Consider the following 26,102-nt stretch of genomic DNA (forward strand, 5'->3'; position numbering starts at 1 on the left):
GCATTACTTGTTTTGCCACTATTTGTTCCTTTAGTTCTGTTAAACTTTGGTCTGTAGACCTCACACTTTTTCACACCATGGCCAGTTCATTTACACTTGGTGCAAAATGTCGTGCAGAACCCATTCTGGTGGTACTCTTCACACCTTTGGCATTTTTGGTTTTTGTTGCCGTTGTTGTTATTGAGGTTGTTGTTGGGATTGTTATTATTGTTGGAACGGATGTTGTTGTTGTTGGGATGTTTGTTGTAGTTATTGTTAGGATTGCGGTTATTGTTGCGATTGTTGTTGTGGTTGTGGTTGTAATTGTTGTTGTTGTTGTATTGGTGACCCTTGTCACTGGTTTCTTCCCACTTTCTCTTGAGTTATTTCGTGTTGGCTTCTTCAGCTGCCTGCTCTTTAATTCTTCTCTCAATCTGATTTATGAGTTTATGAGCCATTCTACTTGCCTTTTGTATGGAAGCGGGCTCGTGTGAACTCACATCTTCTTGAATCCTTACTGGTAACCCTTTTACAAATGCGTCGATCTTCTCTTCTTCATCTTCGAACGCTCCCGGACACAATAGGCACAACTCTGTGAATCGTCGTTCATACATGGTAATGTCGAACCCTTGTGTTCGTAACTCTCTAAGTTCTACCTTGAGCTTATTGACTTCGTTTCTAGGATGGTACTGCTCGTTCATCAATTGCTTGAATGCCGACCAGGGTAGTGCGTAAGCAGCATTTTGTCCTACCTGTTCAAGATAGGTGTTCCACCACGTTAACACAGTACCTGTGAAGGTATGCGTAGCGTACTTAACTTTGTCCTCTTTAGTACACTTACTTATGGCAAACACCGATTCGACTTTCTCAGTCCACCGTTTCAATCCAATTGGTCCTTCGGTTCCATCAAATTCCAAAGGTTTGCAGGCAGTGAATTCTTTGTAGGTGCATCCTACACGATTTCTTGTGGAATTAGTTCCACTGCTAGATCGAGAGTTATTGTTATTTTGCATCGTAGCCTGTACTGCGTCTATGTTTGCTGCAAGGAAAATACGGAAGTCTTCCTCGCTCATGTTCAAATTCTGACGAGTCGCCGGTGCCATTTCCTTCAAAAAATAGCCAAAAGAATTGAGTTAATCATATAGAATTTAAGAGTAGTCAATAGTATCTCATAGCATTATATGAACTTATTTATAAAAGATTTTTCTTCATATTAGCGTTTTATAAGTTTAAATTCGGGTACTACCTACCCGTTAAGTTCATACTTAGTAGCTAATATACAATTCAACTACTACAATTCCATATGAAAAACTGATTTTAATAATATATCACATACAAATATACTTCAAACTTACAACTTCGCTATATTACATATAACATGAAATATAGTACACTTTGATACAGAACAGTTTTGAAGATAAAACTAGTTAATACGCAAGTTGTTCAGCAAAGGAAATAAAGACACGTAATTCATAAGTCCAGAAACAACTCATGCATTCAGGTTTTACTAAGACGACTTCCCATCCTTGGTCTTGTGGAAAGTAACCGTTATGACCATTGGCTAGGCAGCATGTTGTAATGTCGTTAAAAGGACGAGGGTTTCATAATGTCTAACAGTCCCTTAATAATCTAAAAACCTTGTTTCTCACCCCAACTACTAAATCTGTCACTTGTGTGAAGGTTTTATTTAAAAGTTGTAACCCGATATTCTTTTTCTCACTTTGGTAAGAAGCGAACATCACTAACCCGTAAGTATAACATGCTTCTTTATGTTGCATGTTAGAAGCTCTTTCTAACTCACGAAATCCTATGTTGGGATATATTGAGTCAAAATAGGTTCTTAACCCGTAGCGTAAAATTGCATTCGGGTTCCTCGCATTTAACGCTTTAAAGAAAACACGGCGTAACTTACGGTCTCCTCAATGTGATATACCCCACCTATCAAAGGAAAGCCTTTTATAAACTAAGGCAATTCTGGAAAGTCTTTCAAATGTTTGGCAAGTTAATTTTGCCGTAACTAAATGTGCTGATGAATTCTGACCGACTCAAGACAAGATTTCCTCAATCATATCATCTAGTAGGTCTTCTAAAATATTCAGTTGTCTACCTTTAACGTCCATTTTGTTTTTATACTGTAAAATAGACAAGGATTAGATTCGTAAAAGATAATTAACAAACAATACAAGCAATTTTTACATAGAACGTAAAAGTACAAGCACACTAAAATACATATAATACACAACATGATTACAACCCTCTAATCTGAATCACTGGTTTCTTCTTCCTCGGACTTGGTTCGCTTTAATAATTTTCTAGGGATATATGGACATGATAATTTCGAAGTACTAAAGCATTCCAAATTTCAGAATGGGGCTTGTTGGGCCCGATAGATCTATCTTTAGGATTCGCGTCAATTTGGGGGTCTGTTCCCAAATTCTTAGGCTACCAAGCTAAAAGCGGCATATTCGGCTTCGATCATTCACCCATATAATGTAGTTTCATTTACTTGTGTCTATTTCGTAAAATATTTATAAAGTTGCATGTATTCTCATCCCAAAATATTAGATTTTAAAAGTGGGACTATAACTCACTTTCACAGATTTTTACTTCGTCGGGAAGTAAGACTTGGCCACTGATCGATTCACGAACCTATAACAAATATGTACATATATATCAAAGTATGTTCAAAATATATTTTCAACATTTTTTAATACGTTTTAATGTTTTAAGCTTATTAAGTCAGTTGTCCTCATTAATAACATACTAGTTGTCCATAGTTAGATGTACAGAAATAAATCGATATATATTATCTTGGATCAATCCACGACCCAGTGTATACCCGTCTCAGGCTAGATCACAACTCAAAGCATATATATTTTTGGAATCAACCTCAACCCTGTATAGCTAATTCCAACATTACTGCATATAGAGTGTCTATGGTTGTTCCAAATAATATATATACATGGGTCGATATGATATGTCAAAACATTTGTATACGTGTCTATGGTATCTCAAGATTACATAATATATTAGAATACATGTATAATACAATATAAGTTAGCTAGGATATGATTTGTATAGAATTGTTACAATATTTCCCGTAGCTACAACAATCAAAAAAATATCCAATCTTGTTTTACCCATAACTTCTTCGTTTTAAATCCGTTTTGAGTGAATAAAATTGCTATGGTTTCATATTGAACTCTATTTTATGAATCTAAATAGAAAAAGTATAGTTTTATAGTCAGAAATATAAGTTACAAGTCGTTTTTGTAAGAGGTAGTCATTTCAGTCGAAAGAACGACGTCTTGATGACCATTTTGAAAAACATACTTCCACTTTGAGTTTAACCATGATTTTTGGATATAGTTTTATGTTCATAATAAAAATCATTTTCCCAGAAGAACAACTTTTAAATCAAAGTTTATCACAGTTTTTAATTACCAAACCCAAAACAGCTCGCGGTGTTACTACGACGGCGTATATCCGGTTTTACGGTATTTTTCGTGTTTTCCGGTTTTAAATCATTAAGTTAGAATATCATATAGATATAAAACATGTATTTAGTTGATTTTAAAAGTCAAGTTAGAAGGATTAACTTTGTTTGCGAACAAGTTTAGAATTAACTAAACTATGTTCTAGTGATTACGTTTTCAAATCTTCGAATAAGATAGTTATTTATATATGAATCGAATGATGTTACGAACATCATTACTACCTCAAGTATAGTAGGTAAACCTACTGGAAATGACAAAAATAATCTTGAGCTTGAATGGATCTTTGATGGCTTGGAAGTTCTTGAAGCAGAATCATGACACGAAAACAATTTCAAGTAAGATTATTACTCGAATCAAGATAGTTTATAGTTATAGAAATTGAATCCAAGTTTTGATATGAGTATTACCTTGAATAAGAAAGATAACCTACTATAATTAACAAAGGTTTCTTGATCTTAGATGATTACTTGGAATGGATTTGCAAGATTAAAAGTAAACTAGCAAACTTGAAAGGATTTTCGAAGTGTTCTTGAAGTATTCTTCCTATGATGATTATAGCTTGATTCTTGAAGTAATTTTTGATGAAGATGATGATTAGTTTACTGGAAATTTCATTCCAAGTGTGTGTGTGTGTTTAGAGAGAATTAGAAAGAGAATTGTAAGTGAAATGGATTGATTGGTGAGTGGTGAATGATGAGTGGTGAGTGGGGTTAAAAGGAGCTCTAGTTAGTTGACTAATTCATAGTAGAAGTTAAATTTGATTAGTCATGCATGACATAATCAAGAGTGGAATCCCATGCTAGTTCCTATTGGTATATACTCATAGTAAGTACGTCTAGCATATGTGTATAATACGGGTACGAAGACTGAATGACTACGAGTAGAATTGTTGATGAAAATGAATGGAAATGTAATTGTAAGCATTTTTGCTAAGTAGAAGTACTTTGATATGTGTCTTAGTTAACGATCTTATTTAATGTTGTTGAAATCTTTAAATCAAAATTTTAACACATTTTTAATAAAGCGATATTAACCTAAAAAAAATTTTCCAAGATGACCTGGCTGTCCGACCCCAGTCAGGGGCTCTGCCCCTTGGAGCCCGCCAGGGGTTGCCAACCCTTAGACCCCGCTATCGGGGGCGCTGCCCCCGAACCCCCATCATAATCAAGATAAGTTCAAACAAATATGCACTCCACACTTTCCCCAAACTTGTTCGATATTTAATAAGGTTATTTTGGTTAATAAATTAATCCCATTACAATTAAATCATATTGGTGACACAAATCACCAACAATGAATATATCTTGATATGATATATATACTTTAAAATGTCGTTACAACGATAATCGTTACATATATGTCCATATATATATCAACATATAGTTTTTACAAGTTTTAACGTTCGTTAATCGCCGATCAACTTGGGTGGTCAATTGTCTACATGAAACTCATTTCAAATAATCAAGTCTTAACAAGTTTGATTGCTTAACATGTTGGAAACATTTAATCATGCAAATATAGTTTTCATTTAATATATAATCATGGAATAATCATGGAAAAGTTCGGGTCACTACAGCGCAGGTGGATTGAATTGTTGAATGATTACGACTTTGAGATTCGTTACCACCCGGGGAAGGCGAATGTGGTAGCCGACGCTTTGAGCAGAAAGGACAGAGAACCCATTCGAGTAAAAGCTATGAATATAATGATTCACAATAACCTTACTACTCAAATAAAGGAGGCGCAACAAGGAGTTTTAAAAGAGGGAAATTTAAAGGATGAAATACCCAAAGGATCGGAGAAGCATCTTAATATTCGGGAAGACGGAACCCGGTATAGGGCTGAAAGAATTTGGGTACTAAAATTTGGAGATATGAGAGAAATGGTACTTAGAGAAGCTCATAAAACCAGATACTCAATACACCCTGGAACGGGAAAGATGTACAAGGATCTCAAGAAACATTTTTGGTGGTTGGGTATTAAAGCCGATGTTGCTAAATACGTAGGAGAATGTTTGACATGTTCTAAGGTCAAAGCGGAACATCAGAAACCATCAGGTCCACTTCAACAACCCGAAATCTCGGAATGGAAATGGGAAAACATTACCATGGATTGCATCACTAAATTGCCAAGGACTACAAGTGGTTTTGATAATATTTAAGTAATAGTTGATCATCTCACCAAATCAGCACACTTCCTGCCAATAAGAGAAGATGACAAGATGGAGAAGTTATCACAAATGTATTTGAAGGAAGTCGTCTCCAGACATGGAATACCAATCTCTATTATCTCTGATAGGGATAGCAGATTTATTTCAAGATTCTGGCAGACATTACAGCAAGCATTAGGAACTCGTCTAGACCTGAGTACTACCTATCATCCACAAACTGATGGGCAGAGCAAAAGGACGATACAAACGCTTGTAGACATGCTACGAGCATGTGTTATTGTTTTCGAAAACAGTTGGGATTGATATCTACCGTTAGCAGAATTTTCCTACAACAACAGCTACCATTCAAGCATTGAGATGGCGCCGTTTGAAGCACTTTATGGTAGAAAGTGCAGGTCTCCGATTTGTTGGAGTGAAGTGGGGGATAGACAGATTACGGGTGCGGAGATAATACAAGAAACTACCGAGAAGATCATCCAAATTCAACAACGGTTGAAAACCGCCCAAAGTCGACAAAAGAGCTACGCCGACATTAAAAGAAAAGATATAGAATTTGAAATTGGAGAGATGGTCATGCTTAATGTTGCACCTTGGAAAGGCGTTGTTCGATTTGGTAAACGAGGGAAATTAAATCCAAGGTATATAGGACCATTCAAGATTATTGATCGTGTCGGACCAGTAGCTTACCGACTTGAGTTACATCAACAACTCGCGGCTGTACATAACACTTTTCATGTCTCGAATTTGAAGAAATTTTTAGCTAAAGAAGATCTTACTATTCCGTTAGACGAAATCCAAATCAACGAAGAACCCGTCGAAATAATGGATCGTGAGGTTAAAAGACTTAAACAAAACAAGATACCAATTGTTAAGGTTCGATAGAATGCTAGTAGAGGACTCGAGTTCACCTGGGAATGAGAAGATCAGATGAAGAAGAAATACCCGCACTTATTTCCAGAAGATACGTCAGCACCTCCAACTTCTTAAAATTTTGGGACGAAATTTATTTAACGGGTAGGTACTGTAGTGACCCGAACTTTTCCATGTTTTTATATATTAAATGAAATTTTTATTTACATGATTAAGTATTTCCAACATGTTAAGCAATCAAACTTGTTAAGACTTGATTAATTGAAACAGGTTTCATATAGACAATTGACCACCCAAGTTGACCGGTGATTCACGAACGTTAAAACCTGTAAAAACTATATGATGACATATATATGATTATATATATATTTCACATGATATTATGATAAGTAAGTATCTCATTAGGTATTTTAATAATGAGTTATATACATAAAATTGAGTTTATTGAATTAAGAAACTCGAAACGATATATATAACGATTATCGTTATAACAACGTCTTACTAGATACATATGAATCATATTAAGATATTGATACACTATGTTTAATCATGATAAATGATAAGTAAACATGTCATTAAGTGTATTAACAATGAACTATATATGTAAAAACAAGACTACTAACTTAATGATTTCGAAACGAGACATATATGTAACGATTATCGTTGTAACAACATTTAACTGTATATATATCATACTAAGATATATTAATATATCATAATATCATGATAATGTAATAATTTAACATCTCTTTAGATATAATAAATAATGGGTTAACAACATTTAACAAGATCGTTAACCTAAAGGTTTCAAAACAACATTTACATGTAACGACTAACGATGACTTAACGACTCAGTTAAAATGTATATACATGTAGTGTTTTAATATGTATTCTTATTGAAATGACTCATCCATATTACTATAAATGTAGTACGTTATTCATTGGTCCCATAGCGAGGGATTTGACCTCTTTATGATACATTTTAGAAAATATTGCATTCGTTTCATAAAAAGCACACCATTATTATACATAATGCATGTTTTAAACAATTGGGAGATTATTTAAGGAATAATCCCCATAATACATCGGTTTTCAAATACTACACACGTGACATAACAGTCAAATATAATACATGACAAAGGTTTTATTGAATGCAACACTTTATTTAATTAAAAACATGAGACTCTATGCACAACTTGCTCAGATAATGCAACAGCGGAAGACTTTCTTAAGGACCTGAGAATAAACATGCTTAAACAGTCAACACAAAGGTTGGTGAGATATATAGGTTTAGAATCGATATAAATATAGACCACAAGATTTCATAGTTATAAATATATGTACACTCGCAAGTGTATAAAAGTATTCTATAAGTTGTTGAGCGCTTCGGTAATCATACTTAACCATTAATGTGGCAAATTCCCTTTATTATGAAATCTCCCTACACTATACCAAGTGTAGAAAAAATGAAGTACTATGCAACCGTTTACGATACTAGAGCGACTAGCACGGTTGGGGTTGTCAAACCCGATAGATCTATCAATAGGATTCGTGTATACATGTTCTTACAACATGCAAATATTAGTTACCAAGCTATTAGGGAAGATATGCAAAGTGGTACAACTCAACGTAGAATATATTTGAAGTACTTGTGTCTATGGCGTAAAACATAAAATGCATGTATTCTCATCCCAAAATATTTGTAGAGTTTAAAAATGGTACTATATACTCACAGTAGTAAAAGTATATTAATAATAATTTTTCAACTTATTAAAAATATGACCGTCGTCCTTGGATTCACGAACCTATAACAATAATAACGATTCAGATAATAATAAGACATATGAATAAAATAAAGCAAGTTCATAGAATACTTATATAATAATTTTTAACATTTTATGTTAGTATCTATTGTTAGTAGTCCTTTGTTAGTAGTCCAAAATAGTACGAAAAGTCCAACAGTCCAATTATCGGTATATATATATAATCTTAGAATTACCCCACGACGTATTGTATACGTATTGTCTTTGCATCAACCCAGAGACGTATTATATACATATTGTCTTAGAATTAACTAAGACGTATTGTGTACGTATTGTCTTAGGATTTATCAAAATGTATTGTATACTTATTGTGTTAGGACGTACCAAGAATATTATTATACATTTATACAATCACAGAATTAACCAAGATTATAATATTTTATTATACTACTGATAACCTGTCCAAATATATATAGGATATAGGAGAAGTTAACAAGGATATGGTTAATATAGTTTTTATAATATAAATTTCGTCCATACAACGTTAATTTTAGCAGATTTGGTTTTGCTCGCCAAATATTCATTACAACTCCGTTTAAAGTGAATCAAATTGCTATGGATTCATTAAGAAGTAAATTTTACAAAACGAATTTGAAAAGTTCATCCCAAGTAGTAATTTTTAGAGATTTACCCTCTTTTTGTGTCGGTGGACAGATTTAGAAAAAATCCCGGCATCCACCCAATATATGATTTTTGATAAATACTTCCACTTTGTCTAAAATCATGAAACAAATACTGGACATCTTATTTACATATATTAACATATTTCCAAAGTCTTAGCCTCGAATTCAAAGTCTAAGATAGGTTTTTAATTCCCAACCCAAAACAGCCCGTTTTTTACCGAATGGAGATTAAAGGATATATGTTAAGTTTCAAGGTGTTCTTCATATGTACAAGTTATAAGTTCTTATATTAACTTAATATAACATCATAATACATATAAATAAGTATTATTAGAGTTAAGTTAGAAATATTAGATTAGTTTTTCAAACAAGCTTGGTGTTCACCAAAACAAGTTCTAGTTTTTACAAGTTTTATAAGTATAATAAGATAGCAACTATACAAGGAATTGAACAACGATTTTGAGAAGTATTTTACCTTGATTATGAAGAGTAAAGTTGCTGAGATTAAAGTATGATATGAGAGCATTCAAGTGTATGTTTTTAGTTTAAGAAAATGTGGAGTAAAAATGAGTTAAAATGGTCCTTATTTATAAGCTTATAATTTTGGCTTTTAGTGAAAATATCTAAGATAAGTTAAATTGTATTAAGTCATGCATGACATATTAAATTGATTAGGTCATGGATGACATATTACACAAATAATTGCAGATTTCTATTGGTATATACCAATAGTAAATGCTTCTAGAAGCTGTGTATAATACGGGTAAAAATACCGTATGAATGCGAGTAGAATTCTTTGAGGAAATTGAACGGAAATATGAGTATAGCTATCCTTTATATGTATTGGTATATTATAAAGTGTATTCAATACTTGTAAGGATGTATTTACACTCGTAATACAATATATGTAAATACATTTTAACATAAGTTAATTATGTCGTTTAAATAGTAATATATATATTGTTTGAAAACTCTTTAAATTAGTAGTATGAAAATATATATATATAATACTTTGTTAATATACTTAATGAGATATTTAATTATCATATTTTTAAGTTAAATATATATAAATCCATATATATACACAATAATTAAACAATTAAACAATTAAATCAAGTTATGAAGTTCGTGAATCGTCGGAATAAAAGGGTGACCAAAAGGTTGTGTAAAACTCTTTTCGGAGGTTCAAGATTTATTAAAATTCATTGCTTATCAATTCAGAATTATATAAAGATTAAGTTTAAATTTGGTCGGAAATTTCCGGGTCGTCACAGTACCTACCCGTTAAAGAAATTTTGTCCCGAAATTTGATCGAGGTCGTCATGGCTAACAGTAAGAATGTTATTATGACGAATATAAGTTGATTCATAGGGTTTTATCATGATTGAGAAATATGGATTAAATAATTCGATTACTCGAAACGTATGAATGAAGCTATCGTAAAAGAGTGAAATGAGAAAATAGGGATTCGTCTTATCTTTTGACGTCATCACGGTTGATCTCCAGATTAAAGAAAATCTTTGTAATCTATATAATATTTGATTCTTCGGCGATTAATGAAATTATGATCCTCTTCGTTTTAATGTAATAATCTGTCTCGATTTCTCTGTCGGATATTTTACTATAAATCAACCTCCTACGTTTCCTTATTTCCACATCTCCCATATTTTATACTTGCTTCCTTTCTTCGTACTTCCAAAACATTCGTCAATATGCTCCATCCAGTTTTAATTCTTGATATATTCTTGACTATCACATCTGTCATTCTTCTTTTTCATCTTCCACCGGAGGAATCTGTTAATTTCTACTATGCTCTTGGGTTTATAGTGTTCTTAGTTTTCCCGTATCTTTACATTGCTATACGCATCGATATACACGGTTTGTAATTTCTGCGTTGTCTTCATGCTTATATTTTTCCTTATATTTTGGAGTTTCATGCTTCCGTCTTCTTTTCCCAACTTCAAGTCAAGCGAATAATGGTCTAGAATTCATAGATATGAAATTCGGAATGAACATAGCTAATGCTCTAAGAGAGAAATTGTAATAGCACAATTTGACTTGTGAAATTACCAGAATCCAAAGGAAAAGATAGAACTATCAATAGAATATGTTCTTGATATGTTTAGAGATTAGATTTAATGTAAGAGTCATGTAACATGGCACATGATGACGTTATGGTCTGTGAATCATTACGTTCCATTTAGAAACTCAGCATGACTTACTGTAATATAATCACGTTGATCAAGTGTTATTATATTATACTAACTTATGCTTAAGTTCCCAACATTACTTCAAAAACATTCATACTTTACACTCAGAGGTTTCAGATATTTAGAAACTAAAACAGTTTTCTTTATGATGTGATACAGATAACGCGAAGGAATAAATGATTTCAGATAAGAATGGTTATGAAAATATCTTCAAAAATATGAAGGATATTTATAATGGAAGATACGATGATATCTTAGAATATTTAAGATAAGAGGATGATGAAGAATATTGTCCGCAAGGGTTTTAGAGTAAGGAGCAAGGTATTTGCTAAGGATTTTAGTAGACACCGAATCATTTGGATTCTTTGAAGGTAGATTTCGTTCTTGTGATTTGTCCATAGCCTCCTTCAGGGTTTGCTCAATCCGTTTTCTAGTTCCAAACCTTCTCTTTTTCTATGCTTTGCTAACACAATATTTTTTTATCATCAACTTTTAACTGTTACGGTTGTCTACAGTTTCTGCTACTTCATTCAGCTTTTTCAAAACTTCATAGTACTGATTCGTAGGCTGAAGTGCTATTCCGGATTTAAGAATTATAATTCCAGGAGATAATGTTATATGTATATGCAGAAATGATGTGAGATTCAAGAATATTTATTGATGTTTCATGGGATTTGGTATGACAATTATTATTACAAGATGTAGATGGGTACAGGACAAGGTTTTATAGTGATCTTTCAGAGAGATTTAAGTCAAAGAGCAATAAAGTTGCTGGTAAGCTTACTACTAATGTGGTAGAATATAAAAGATTCCCCAGTAACGATGGCGAAAAGACAACGTATATATCAAGGTTATAATAAGGCTACTCAGGATGAAAAGTCGAAGTTGTCTTTTTGGAGCTGTGATAAAATTCGCTATTTTGAAAAGGGATTGTAAAGTTATTTTGGGTAGTAATAATGCTAAAGGATCTGACACGGATACATATTGAACCTTTGCTTAGGTTCAAGTGTCCTCCGAATGCATATCTATATGCATATATTCTTCGTATGTATCGTGTGATTGGTTCATTCTCTCGATTGTTCCTTAGTTGAGATGTTTTCAAGAATTTTGAAGGGTTTAGACGCAGGTTGTCATCGTCAATATCCGTATAATGAATTCTTCGTGAATCTTGAATGATACGAATATCTTTATGAGTTCTGTTAATGAAAGTGATGTTCTAGTATAGTTTGAATTTAAAGTATGATTTTAAAGGATGTAGGAATTTTAGATTGATGGCACTTCTTAAATCTTGACTTGGATTTTGATCTGTCAAAATCAGAATATGTAATTGAATTGGTATGAAAAATGGTTGTCTTGAATTTTGTGAAATGATGTATATTGCTATGAAAGGAGATAGTATAATTAACGATTGTCGAAACATCATTGAAAATGTACAGTGTAACATATTAATGTGAACTTAAGTATTTCTCGGGTATTACCTACCCGTTAAAATAAAATTTCACAAGTAATATTTTGTACAAAAGAATTTTTAATACAGTCTTTATGAAAATATATGTATGTATATTTTCTTCAGATGTAATATGGATTTAATGAGTTAATATTATATTAATCTCATTTGGTTTACGGTTGGAACTAGAAATGAATAATCCCTAAAACTTTAGAGATTACATAATCGTCGCGGAATATTTCTTCAACGTAAATGAAATAATGAATTAATACTTCCTCACTCATTATTGTTGGTATCCCTCAGTGCATGCGGTGCGTATGATGTTGATGCTCGTAATGCGGCTTGCGATGTTGAGGCTTGTGATGTTGTTGGTAATGCTGGTGCTGGTGCTGGTAGTGGTTTGATGTGAGTATAGATGATGAGAATTTGTTTTGTTTTGTATTGTGAAAGAAGATGTTTAAAGTTTCTTGAATAAAAAGAGAGGTCAAGAACTTTATAAAGGGAATGAAATGATGTAGGATGCACTTGCTAATGAAGTTTTGCTTTTCCTGACAGTAAATTTTTTTTTTTTACTAAATAATTCACCATGCAAGATACAGAGTAAAAGTCGGATAGCCTCAATAATATTAGTAATATTATACTCGTTACGGCATATCCTGGAAAGGAGAGAGAAAATGGTGTTACGAACGGGTTCGCCGGTAAGTGTCTCATGTTCTTCACCAAGAGGGCAATGTGGTGGATGGAAGGGATCACCTTCTTCTTGTCTCCAATGATTAAGTAGACTACGAACCCATCCCCAATTCATCCAAAATAGATGATGGCTGATTGGTTGATCCATTCCGGTCACACTGCTTTCGGAGCTCGAGTGAAACTTCATATCAGAATTCGAGGGACTTGAAGTAGTGGAGAGTTCCATTTCGTACTATTGAATAAAGTATTTTTCGATATGAAATGATTTTCGGCTATCGGATGGTATTCTAATTACATAGAATATCTATATATATAGAGCAAAAGATTTCATAGATTACGGAGGAATTTATGAAATATGTTAGGCAAAGTTTACAGTAATAGATACGCTAAGATATGAATTTCGTCTATACACTATTTATGTAATCAATGCAGTAAGATGTGTCTAGACTAAGAATGATAAGCAGGTAATTTTCTAAGGGTGATAAGCAGATGATTTCTGACTAGAAATGATAAGCAAAACTTTTGACATGCAGTTAAGGTCGAAGTCCAGACTCACTAATGCATCTTAATAACTATCCGTTAGACACACTAATGCAAGACCTGGTTCACTAAGACCACTGCTCTGATACCAACTGAAACGACTCGTCCATATTACTATAAACGCAGTACGTTATTCATTGGTCCCATAGCGAGGGATTTGACCTCTATATGATACGTTTTAGAAAATATTGCATTCGTTTCATAAAAAGCACACCATTATTATACATAATGCATATATTAAACAATTGGGCGATTATTTAAGGAATAATCCCCATAATACATCGTTTTCAAATACTACACACGTGACATAACTTTCGAATATAATACATGACAAAAGTTTTATTGAATGTAACACTTTATTTAATTAAAAACATGAGACTCCATGCACAACTTGCTCAGATAATGCAACAGCGGGAGACTTTCTTAAGGACCTGAGAATAAACATGCTTAAACAGTTGTGACGACCCGAAAATTTCTGATCAAATTTAAACTTAATTTCATATGATCTCGACACGATAAGCAAAGTCTGTAATGTTGAGTCTTAAAATTTTTGAACTGTTTAGATGGATTCATTTGACCTTTGACTATTTCCGACGATTCACAAACCTATAATCGTAAATAGAAATGTTTATATATGTAAATTACTATACATGTAAATAATTATATATTATAAATTAAATATAATAACGAACTATCATGTGATTTAATTATTATGAAGGAAAACTTAAACTTTTTATTTAAAGCTGTTTATTTAAATATAGAGAATAGATTGAATTTACATAATTTGACAATGTTAATAAAGTATTTAATGTTATACTCTGAAATTATTTGTTCCAATATATATAATTAATATATTACTTACTTGATACTTAAAATATAATTTAATATGTAGCAATGAAAGTATATAGATATATATATATATATATATATATATATATATATATATATATATATATATATATATATATACATATATAATATACATATATATATGATTGTGATACAAAAGAATTCTGATTGTATGTATACTATTATATACATGAATATTAAATATCCAATGTGTGTTATTATATATACATTAGGATATTACGTAACTAATAAAAAGTAATATTAATATATGTAATTACAAGATTAAAATATGGTTATTATATATATACTTTCCTTAAAATACAAATATTAATATTAGTACTAATATCAATATTATTAATATTATTAAAATGATAATATATAGATATAAAAATTAATACATGAAATTTGTTACATTATAGTTATAATTATTATTATTTTAGAATTTTTAGTATCATTATCACTAAAAATCATTATATTTTTAGGTTATCATTATTATTATAAATAATACAATATATTATTATTATCATAAATAATATCATATTATTAACTATTATTATCAGTTATTATTATTGTTATTAAAATTAATAGTATTATTATTATTAATTGATATAATTATTATTAATTAGGATTATTATTATTAATATTATATTTATATTATTATATATATTATATGTAAATATAAATAAAAACGCGTATATAATTCCTATCAGATATCTGTTTCCTCCTTCTGTTTTCTTCTGACCCGTGAACTCATGTCGAACCCTAGAACAACGACCTCAATCATCTCATGTTTCTACAGTAATTATCCATCACTTTATGTATAAACACACGCTGCAAGTCGAATTAAAAAGAAGAAAACATTTAAAATAATTATATCGTTCTCTGTTCTTCATACTTTTGGGACAAAATTCGAATTCAAGGGTTATCTCAAAATTCACAAATGTAGAGTTGTTCTAAAACATGTCGTGAATGTATGTGTAAAATCTCAGTTTCCAATTTTACAAATCAAACACGAATTTCTGAAGTCAAAGATTAGTTTTCAAAAGTCAAACTGGATGTTTATCATAAAATTCGAACTTGTGTTAATGTCTTATGTTAAATTAACGATGGAGAAAGTTTCTAGGATTGATTTAAAACATATTTCGTGTTATAAACTTGGTCCAAATCATTTTTAATTGCAGAATCATATTTTTTTTTGGTATACAGCGACGAGCAACAGAGGGTTTATTCTTGTTATATATTTTTTTCAATCTATTTAATCACTTGTTAATAGTTTTTAAAATTTTTTAGAGTCTGAAATCGTTCAGTGAATTGATTATTAAGTATGATTGATCATGGTTGAATGATTTAAGATGTAGAAGAAGAAGGAATAATGAGGAAGAAGTATACGGGTTATAAATAATTAAGGGGAAATAATCTCAGAAAAATTGAATTGGACGAACGGTTGGGTGTTGGAAGTGTGAGCTAGAGGTCGCGGGTTCAATCCCGGTTGTGGGCAGTTTTTTTTTAAGGAGTTCTCAAGGTAGTTTTTATTTCTAAATTTTTGGTATTGTTATTATTATTATTATCTTTATTATTATTATTATTAGCATTATTGTTAATTCTATTGTTGTTATGGTTAAGATTAATTAGATAAGATAATATATATGTATGATTATTATTGTTACTATTAAAACCGTAGTAATCATTATTATTATTATTTTTATCATTATTAAAAAAAATATATCATTTTATTAATTATCATTTTTATTATTATTAAAAAATATCATCATTATTATCATTACTAATATTAACATTTTTTTTATTTATCATTACTATTATTATTAAGATTATTATTAAGTATTATCATTATTACTATAAGTATTATTATTAGCATTATCGCTATAAAATATGACTCTTTTATTATTATTAACGCTATTATTATACATACAACTTATATATATATATATATATATATATATATATATATATATATATATATAATATATATATATATATATATATATATATATGAAAAATATTATTATAAATATATTATAAAGATACAAATTTTACTACATTATAAAATATATATACTATTCACTATCATTATATATGTGTTAATATTATTTGATATATATATAAACGATATAGGTTCGTGAATCCGAGGTCAACCCAGCATTGTTCAATGTCGTCATATGTATTTTTACTACAAAATACATTAAGTGAGTTTCATTTGCTCCCCTTTTTAAATGCTTTTGCAATATATATTTTTGGGACTGAGAATACATGCGCTGCTTTTATAAATGATTTACGAAATAGACACAAGTACTTAAAACTACATTATATGGTTGGATTATTAAACCGAATATCGCCCTTCAAGTCTGGTAACCTAAGAATTTAGGGAAATGGCCCCTGATTGACGCGAATCCTAAAGATAGATCTATGGACCTTGACAAGTCCCATTCGGGGTACGATTGCTTTAGTACTTCGAGATTATTATTATACAGACGAGAGGTTCTGTTTGGGGATATTCTATGCATTAAAATTAACGTCAGTTACCAGGTGTTCAATCCATATGAATGATTTTTATCTCTATGCAGTTTGCGAAATGCCTGATATGAGAATGATGTTTATGAAATATGAAAATCTTGTGGTCTATTAAAAAGATGGAAATGATTATTTATGTTAAACTAATGAACTCACCAACCTTTTGGTTGACACTTTAAAGCATGTTTATTCTCAGGTATGAAAGAAATCTTCCGCTGTGCTTTTGACCATCTTAGAGATATTACTTGGAGTCATTCATGACATATTTCAAAAGACGTTGCATTCGAGTCATTGAGTTCATCAAGATTATTATTAAGTCAATTATAGTTAGATATATTATGAAATGGTATGCATGCCGTCAACTTTCGATGTAATGAAAGATTGTATTTTCAAAAATGAATGCAATGTTTGTTAAATGTATCATATAGAGGTCATGTACCTCGTGATGTAATCAACTGTTGTGAATCGTTTATAATCGATATGGACTTCGTCCGGATGGATTAGGACGGGTCTCTACAACAGTCAACACAAAGGTTGGTGAGATATATAGGTTTAGCATCGATATAAATATAGACCACAAGATTTCATAGTTATAAATATATGTACACTCGCAAGTGTATAAAAGTATTCTATAAGTTGTTGACCGCTTCGGTAACCATACTTAACCATTAATGTAGCATATTCCCTTTATTATGAAATCTCCCTACACTGTACCAAGTGTAGTAAAAACAAAGTACTATGCAACCGTTTACGATACTAGAGCGACTAGCCCGGTTGGAGTTGTCAAACCCGATAGATCTATCAATAGGATTCGCGTATACATGTTCTTACAACATGCAAATATTAGTTACCAAGCTATTAGGGAAGATATGCAAAGTGGTACAACTCAACGTAGAATATATTTTAAGTACTTGTGTCTATGGCGTAAAACATAAAATGTATGTATTCTCATCCCAAAATATTTGTAGAGTTTAAAAATGGGACTATATACTCACAGTAGTAAAAGTATATTAATAATAATTTTTCAACTTATTAAAAATATGACCTTCTTCCTTGGATTCACGAACCTATAATAATAATAACGATTCAGATAATAATAAGACATATGAATAAAATAAAGCAAGCTCATAGAATACTTATATAATAATTTTTAACATTTTATGTTAGTATCCATTGTTAGTAGTCCTTTGTTAGTAGTCCAAAATAGTCCGAAAAGTCCAACAGTCCAATTATCGGTATATATATATATATAATCTTAGAATTACCCCACGATGTATTGTATACGTATTGTCTTTGCATCAACCCAGAGACTTATTTTATACGTATTGTCTTAGAATTAACTAAGACGTATTGTGTACATATTGTCTTAGGATTTATCAAAACGTATTGTATACTTATTATGTTAGGACGTACCAAGAATATTATTATACATATATACAATCACAGAATTAACCAAGATTATAATATTTTGTTATACTACTGATAACCTGTCCAAATATATATAGGATATAGGAAAAGTTAACAAGGATATGGTTAATATAGTTTTTATAATATAAATTTCGTCCATACAACGTTAATTTTAGCAGATTTTGTTTTGCTCGCCAAATATTCATTACAACTCCATTTAAAGTGAATCAAATTGCTATGGATTCATTAAGAAGTAAATTTTACAAAACAAATTCAAAAATTTCATCCCAAGTAGTAATTTTTAGATCTTTACCCTCTTTTTGTGTCGGTGGACAGATTTGGAAAAAATCCCGGCATCCACCCAATATATGATTTTTGATAAAATACTTCCACTTTGTCTAAAATCATGAAAAAAATACTGGACGTCTTATTTACATATATTAACATATTTCCAAAGTCTTAGCCTCAAATTTAAAGTTTAAGATAGGTTTTTAATTCCCAACCCAAAATAGCCCGTTTTTTACCGAATGGAGATTAAAGGATATATGTTAAGTTTCAAGGTGTTCTTCATATGTACAAGTTATAATTTCTTATATTAACTTAATATAACATCATAATACATATAAATAAGTGTTATTAGAGTTAATTTAGAAAGATTAGATTAGTTTTTCAAATAAGCTTGGTGTTCACCAAAACAAGTTCTAGTTTTTACAAGTTTTATAAGTATAATACGATAGCAACTATACAAGGAATTGAACAAGGATTTTGAGAAGTATTTTACCTTGATTATGAAGAGGAAAGTTGCTGAGATTAAATTATTATATGAGAGCATTCAAGTGTGTGTTTTTAGTTTAAGAAAATGTGGAGTAAAAATGAGTTAAAATGGTCCTTATTTATAAGCATATAATTTTGGCTTTTAGTGAAAATATCTAAGATAAGTTAAATTGTATTAAGTCATGCATGACATATTAAATTGATTAGGTCATGGATGACATATTACACAAATAATTGCAGATTTCTATTGGTATATACCAATAGTAAATACTTCTAGAAGCTGTGTATAATACGGGTAAAAATACCGTATGAATGCGAGTCGAATTCTTTGAGGAAATTGAACGAAAATATGAGTATAGCTATCCTTTATATGTATTGGTATATTATAAAGTGTATTCAATACTTATAAGGATGTATTTACACTCGTAATACATTATATGTAAATACATTTTAACATAAGTTAATTACGTCATTTAAATAGTAATATATATATTGTTTGAAAACTCTTTAAATTAGTAGTATGAATATATATATATATATATATATATATATATATATATATATATATATATATATATATATATAATACTTTGTTAATATACTTAATGAGATATTTAATTATCATATTTTCAAGTTAAATATATATAAATCCATATATACACAATAATTAAACAATTAAACAATTAAATCAAGTTATGACGTTCGTGAATCGTTGGAATAAAAGGGTGACCAAAAGCTTGTGTAAAACTCTTTTTGGAGGTTCAAGATTTATTAAAATTCATTGCTTATCAAGTCAGAATTATATAAAGATTAAGTTTAAATTTGGTCGGAAATTTCAGGGTCGTCACACTTACACTTTTGAAAGACTTCAAGACACTTATCAAAATACTTCTACTTAACAAAAATGCTTACAATTACATCCTCATTCAGTTTCATCAACAATTCTACTCGTATACACCCGTATTTGTACTCGTACTATACACTCCAATGATTAGCTCTTAGCAGCCCATGTGAGTCACCTAACACATGTAGGAACCATCATTTGGCATCTAGCATGAAATATCTCATAAAATTACAAAAATATTAGTAATCATTCATGACATATTTACAAGTAAACAAAATTACACATCCTTTATATCTAATCCATATACTAACGACCAAAAACACCTACAAACACTTTCATTCTTCAATTTTCTTCATCTAATTGATCTCTCTCAAGTTCTATCTTCAAGTTCTAAGTGTTCTTCATAAATTCTATAAGTTCTAGTTTCATAAAATCAAGAATACTTCCAAGTTTGCTAGCTTACTTTCAATCTTGTAAAGTAATCATCCAACCTCAAGAAATTTTTCTTATTTACAGTAATATATCTTTCTAATACAAGTTAATACTCATATTCAAACTTTGATTCAATTTCTATAACTATAACAATCTTATTTCGAGTGGAAATCTTACTTGAACTTGTTTTCGTGTCATGATTCTGCTTCAAGAACTTTCAAGCCATCCAAGGATCCTTTGAAGCTAGATCTATTTTTCTCATTTCCAGTAGGTTTACCTACTAAAATTAAGGTAGTAATGATGTTCATAACATCATTCGATTCATACATATAAAACTATCTTATTCGAAGATTTAAACTTGTAATCACTAGAACATAGTTTAGTTAATTCTAAACTTGTTCGCAAATAAAGTTAATCCTTCTAACTTGACTTTTAAAATCAACTAAACACATGTTCTATATCTATATGATATGCTAACTTAATGATTTAAAACCTAAAAACACGAAAAACACCGTAAAACCGGACATACGCCGTCGTAGTAACACCGCAGGCTGTTTTGGGTTTGAGAATTAAAAACTATGATAAACTTTGATTTAAAAGTTGTTCTTCTGGGAAAATTATTTTTCTTATGAACATGAAACTATATCCAAAAATCATGGTTAAACTCAAAGTGGAAGTATGTTTTTCAAAATGGTCATCAAGACGTCGTTCTTTCGACTGAAATGACTACCTCTTACAAAAACAACTTGTAACTTATATTTCTGACTATAAACCTATAATTTTTCTGTTTAGATTCATAAAATAGAGTTCAATATGAAACCATAGCAATTTTATTCACTCAAAACGGATTTAAAACGAAGAAGTTATGGGTAAAACAAGATTGGATATTTTTTGATTGTTGTAGCTACGGGAAATATTGTAACAATTCTATACAAATTCTATCCTAGCTAACTTATATTGTATTATACATGTATTCTAATATATTATGTAATCTTGGGATACCATAGACACGAATACAATGTTTTGACATATCATATCGACCCATCTATATATATATTTCGGAACAACCATAGACACTCTATATGCAGTAATGTTGGAGTTAGCTATACAGGGTTGAGGTTGATTCCAAAATATTATATACTTTGAGTTGTGATCTAGCCTGAGGCTTGTATACACGAGGTCGTGGATTGATTCGAGATATTATATATTGCTTTATTTCTGTACATCTAACTGTGGATAACTAGTTGTAGGTTGTTTTAAAAATGAATGCAGTCTTTGAAAAATGTCTCATATAGAGGTCAAAACCTCGTGACGAAATCAATTAATATGGAATGTTTATAATTAATATGAACGGGACATTTTAGCTGACACGTGTGATTAACCGCACGAGTCACCACACGGTTGACTCACTCGCTTATAAATGTTGCCTCAACCGTGTACCTAGTCTGAAACCATATTACTACTCAAACGTGTCAACAGTGACACGAGTGACTATGTTACTCACACGTCTGATCCCTCAGCCGCACGTGTGACAGTATCACTCGCACGGTTTGTCCTGTTAACAAGTTTATGACACTTTGATGCAAATGCTTTGATGTTTTATGATGTGGCTGGTATTTCTAACATTTCTGTTGCTATTTCAGTTTGTTAAGAAATCATCAATGGTAGAACAACAAGTTAATGTTCCAGTTGTTAACCAAGAAGCTCGGGGGGAGCAAGTAAATCCTCAAGTGAATCCCGTTAACCCACCTGCTCAACAAGAAATTATTCTAGAGAAGGGAGAGCTCAACAATCAAGTCGCCCTCTATGACACTACTCTCGAGAGGGGTGATCATTTTAAAGAGATTATAGCCTTTCTTCAGCGATCAAGGATACATACTGTTATTTCTACTCCATGCACTGCTTACTACAGTCACCAAAGGGAATTCTGGAGAAATGCGATACTTGATGTGTCAGAAGCTGAGACTAAGCTGGTCAGTACTGTTCAAGGGCGTGAGATCGTTGTTTCTAAGACTATGATAAGGAGGATTTTAAGTTTTAATGATGAGAACTGCTCCCATATGACGATCAATCGAGAAAGAATTCACAGATGCTTCAAGAGATGTGCATATTCTGGATATATCTCTGGAAATCTGAACTGATGAAGACTTTTCTGCCTCCACAGTTTAGATATCTTGCTCATGTGATAATGCACTGCTTGAGTGGACGTAAAGCTGGTTTTGATAAGCTGAATAAGAAAGAGGAGAGTATTTTTGTGGCACTTGTCCTAAGGGCTCCGTATGCTTTCTCAGGATTCATCTTCTATTACTTCAAAGAAAATCTTTTCAGTTCTACACAGGGATATCTTATCTATGCATGTTTTCTTTAAATGATTATAAATGACGCTGTACCAGATCTACCAAAGCTTGAAGAGGATATTATTCACCTTAAACCAATGAATCCAATAACTTTTCGGAGAATGGAGGAAACAAGAAACGAGGGTTTGAAACCTGATTTTATCATAAAGCTTGTTTTCCATCTCATCAAGGAGAATTATCGATGTCCAGCTGGTAATGCTTGGAGAAATGACGATTCCGACTCTAACTATGAAGTTACTGATGAGGAGGAAGGTAGAGGTGATAATCAAAGAGCAAGTGGTGAAGCTTAACGAGGAAATGATGATAATGATGATGTTAGTGATGGTGATGATGATGAAGCAACAGAGGAAGATGTTAGTTTGATTCAAACTAAGAGGAAAGGTAAAGGACCGATGACTTCCGAACAGCTAAAGAAGAAGGAGAAGAGAACTAAACACAATTATGACTCATCTCAAAGGTCATCTCAGGGAGGTTCTAAACAACAAGCTCAGAGACAGCCTTCCGGTTTTATGAAGGATGCTAGAGCCACTGTTACCTCACCAAGACCCGCACCACAACACCTCAGGTCATGTCATCAGAATTCAAGACACAACAAAATCTTCTGTTGTCTTTGATCATGAAAATAACTAATCTGGATAATCAAGTCATTGAGGATAAGAAAGTTAGTGAAGCAAAGATTGAGTCGTTAGTGGAAGAAAACAAAAGGTTGTTGAATCGTTTGGATCGTCAGAAGGGAAAGACTGAGAAGTTAAAGAAAAAGATTTTGGGTGTTAAAAGTGAAAACAAGTTGAAGTGGAAGGAAGTGAATGATAAGCTCAAACAAATTACCTCTGGTAAAACTAAGTTGATAACGGATGGAGGTGAATATTCCTCTGATTTGGGAGGTGGTGACGAGAAAGATGATGAAGAAGATGCTGGCACTGGAGGACCCTCTTTTGAAATTCCGTTAGTGATACCTATTCGAAGCTTTAATGAATATGGTGAGGTCTTTACTGCTGAATATTATATGAATTATTCAAATGTTTTTGATGATGCAAAAAAGGGGGAAGTTCCACCAAGTGATTTCCCAGTGGAACAGCTTGCTGCTCTGGCATACGACAGTGAAAATGATACAGAGGATGCAGAGACAGTTGAAGCTGAAGTCAAGGCTCCACAAGAAGAGCCAGCTGCTAATGTCCCTTCCGAATCAATCCAAAATATTGACTTAAGTGATTTTGATAATTTATTTGCGGATGAAAAGAGTGAAGATTATGTTGGTAAGGATAATGTGAAAGAGGATGTTATTGTTGAATCCAAAGATGAATTGGTGACAGAATCTGAGAATGAAGAAGAAGAAGAAGAAGAAGTTAACATTGTTATGCCTTCGCTCGAGCCCTACTCGAATCCGTCACTCAATACTTTAAGTGACTTTTTCAATTTGAGTAGTGAGGTGAAAACAAAGAGGTTGAATGAAATAGAAGAGGCGAGGAAGGTATACAAGGAGCAAATCAAGGAAGTTGATGTGTTAATAGAAAGGAATAAAAGAATCCGACATGAGAAACTGCTCGTTGAGAAAGAAATAAAAGAGATTGAGCTAAAGAAGAAGAAACTCTGAGCCGAGCAAGCTAAAGCCGAGGTATGGAATGAGATTAATAAGTGGTTCAAACGTGATAGGGTTAAAGTTAACAGAAATGTTGAAGAAGACGAGATCCATCAGAGTTGGTAGAAACAAAACGTTGTTAACCCTGATCTGATGAATAAGCCAGAACTCGATCCAAAGTTTGTCCATTTCTATGAAAAGGGAAAGAGAACCAAGAAGTATTCTAAGGGTAAAATTTTGAGCTGGGGTTACTTCAAGGAGATCAATTATTTTGCGATCAAGAGGGAAGGAGGAGTTGATTATATGGCAAGACCGAGTCACTTCAAAACTCTACCTTACTTTGAGATCATGCAACTTACGAAGCTGAAGATGTTGAACGTTGAAGATAGTGACCTTTCCAGGTTATTTCAGAGAAAACTCAGATATGAGTACAAGATAGGGAAATGGGATATCTTTAAGTCAACAGCCGCCAAGTTTTCCATACACCCAACAAAGTTAAATTCAAAAGGTGGACATGTTCGCGTTGTTAAGTTCTGTCCAACCAAGTACATGAAACAATCTCCGTTGATGCCCTTACCCACGGATATATGTAAAAACTTCAGATGGTAGTTCTATGACGAATTGTCGGAAGAAGCAGTGATACTGACTGCAATTGAGAAAGAAGATGGAAGCATACGGTTTGACAATGTGAGGATTCTAGATCCTATGTGGCTGAGGAACTTATCGAGATTTGACGTGGAGACACTTCACCGCCATCAGATTACGTTCAGAGATGATAAAAAGGAGGAAGCTATGAGATATCAACGTGTGATCGATGTCTACTATGCCTACCTCAACAGAGAATGTGATGCTCAAAGCTCGAACCAAGCTCAGGCCAACTGAATCCTGTCAGATACTGTGTTGCTAGTTTGTATTTTGTTTTTGATATATTTATGTGTGAGAGAGAATCTGGATGTGTATTTGATGTTAAACTGATGTTACTTTTGGACTTATATGTATTTCACGGGCGTTTACTTTATTGTTATAGATGGTCTAGGTCCTGGGGGAGTTGTTGATGCATTTTCTATAAGTCCCTAGACATCTACCTTACGTTTGTGAATAGTACTTCAGTTTATGGGCTACCATGATCGCTCGTTATTATCCTATATGTGTTTATATGTGGTTACAGGTACTGCAGGAATGCGATATGGAAGTTTGACTATCTTAGACTCAGTCAGACGTACGAGTGAAGGCTCACTCGTATGGCTGACAAGCTCATATGCAATGGTTGAGCTGAGCTGAGTCACAAATCTAATCTGAGTATACATACATGAGTGAGTGATCACCCGTATGACTGAGGCAGCCCACTCGTACGAGAGACTGCTGACTCGCATGGTTGAGTCAACAACAGGGGTATATAAGTGTTATATTCTTCATTTTAGGTTAAGCCTCTCATTACACACACATCACTCAGATCTGGTAGCCTTGTCCAATTCTCTCTCA

Source organism: Rutidosis leptorrhynchoides, chromosome 11 (genome assembly GCF_046630445.1).
Source record: "Rutidosis leptorrhynchoides isolate AG116_Rl617_1_P2 chromosome 11, CSIRO_AGI_Rlap_v1, whole genome shotgun sequence".
Lineage (NCBI taxonomy): Eukaryota > Viridiplantae > Streptophyta > Magnoliopsida > Asterales > Asteraceae > Rutidosis > Rutidosis leptorrhynchoides.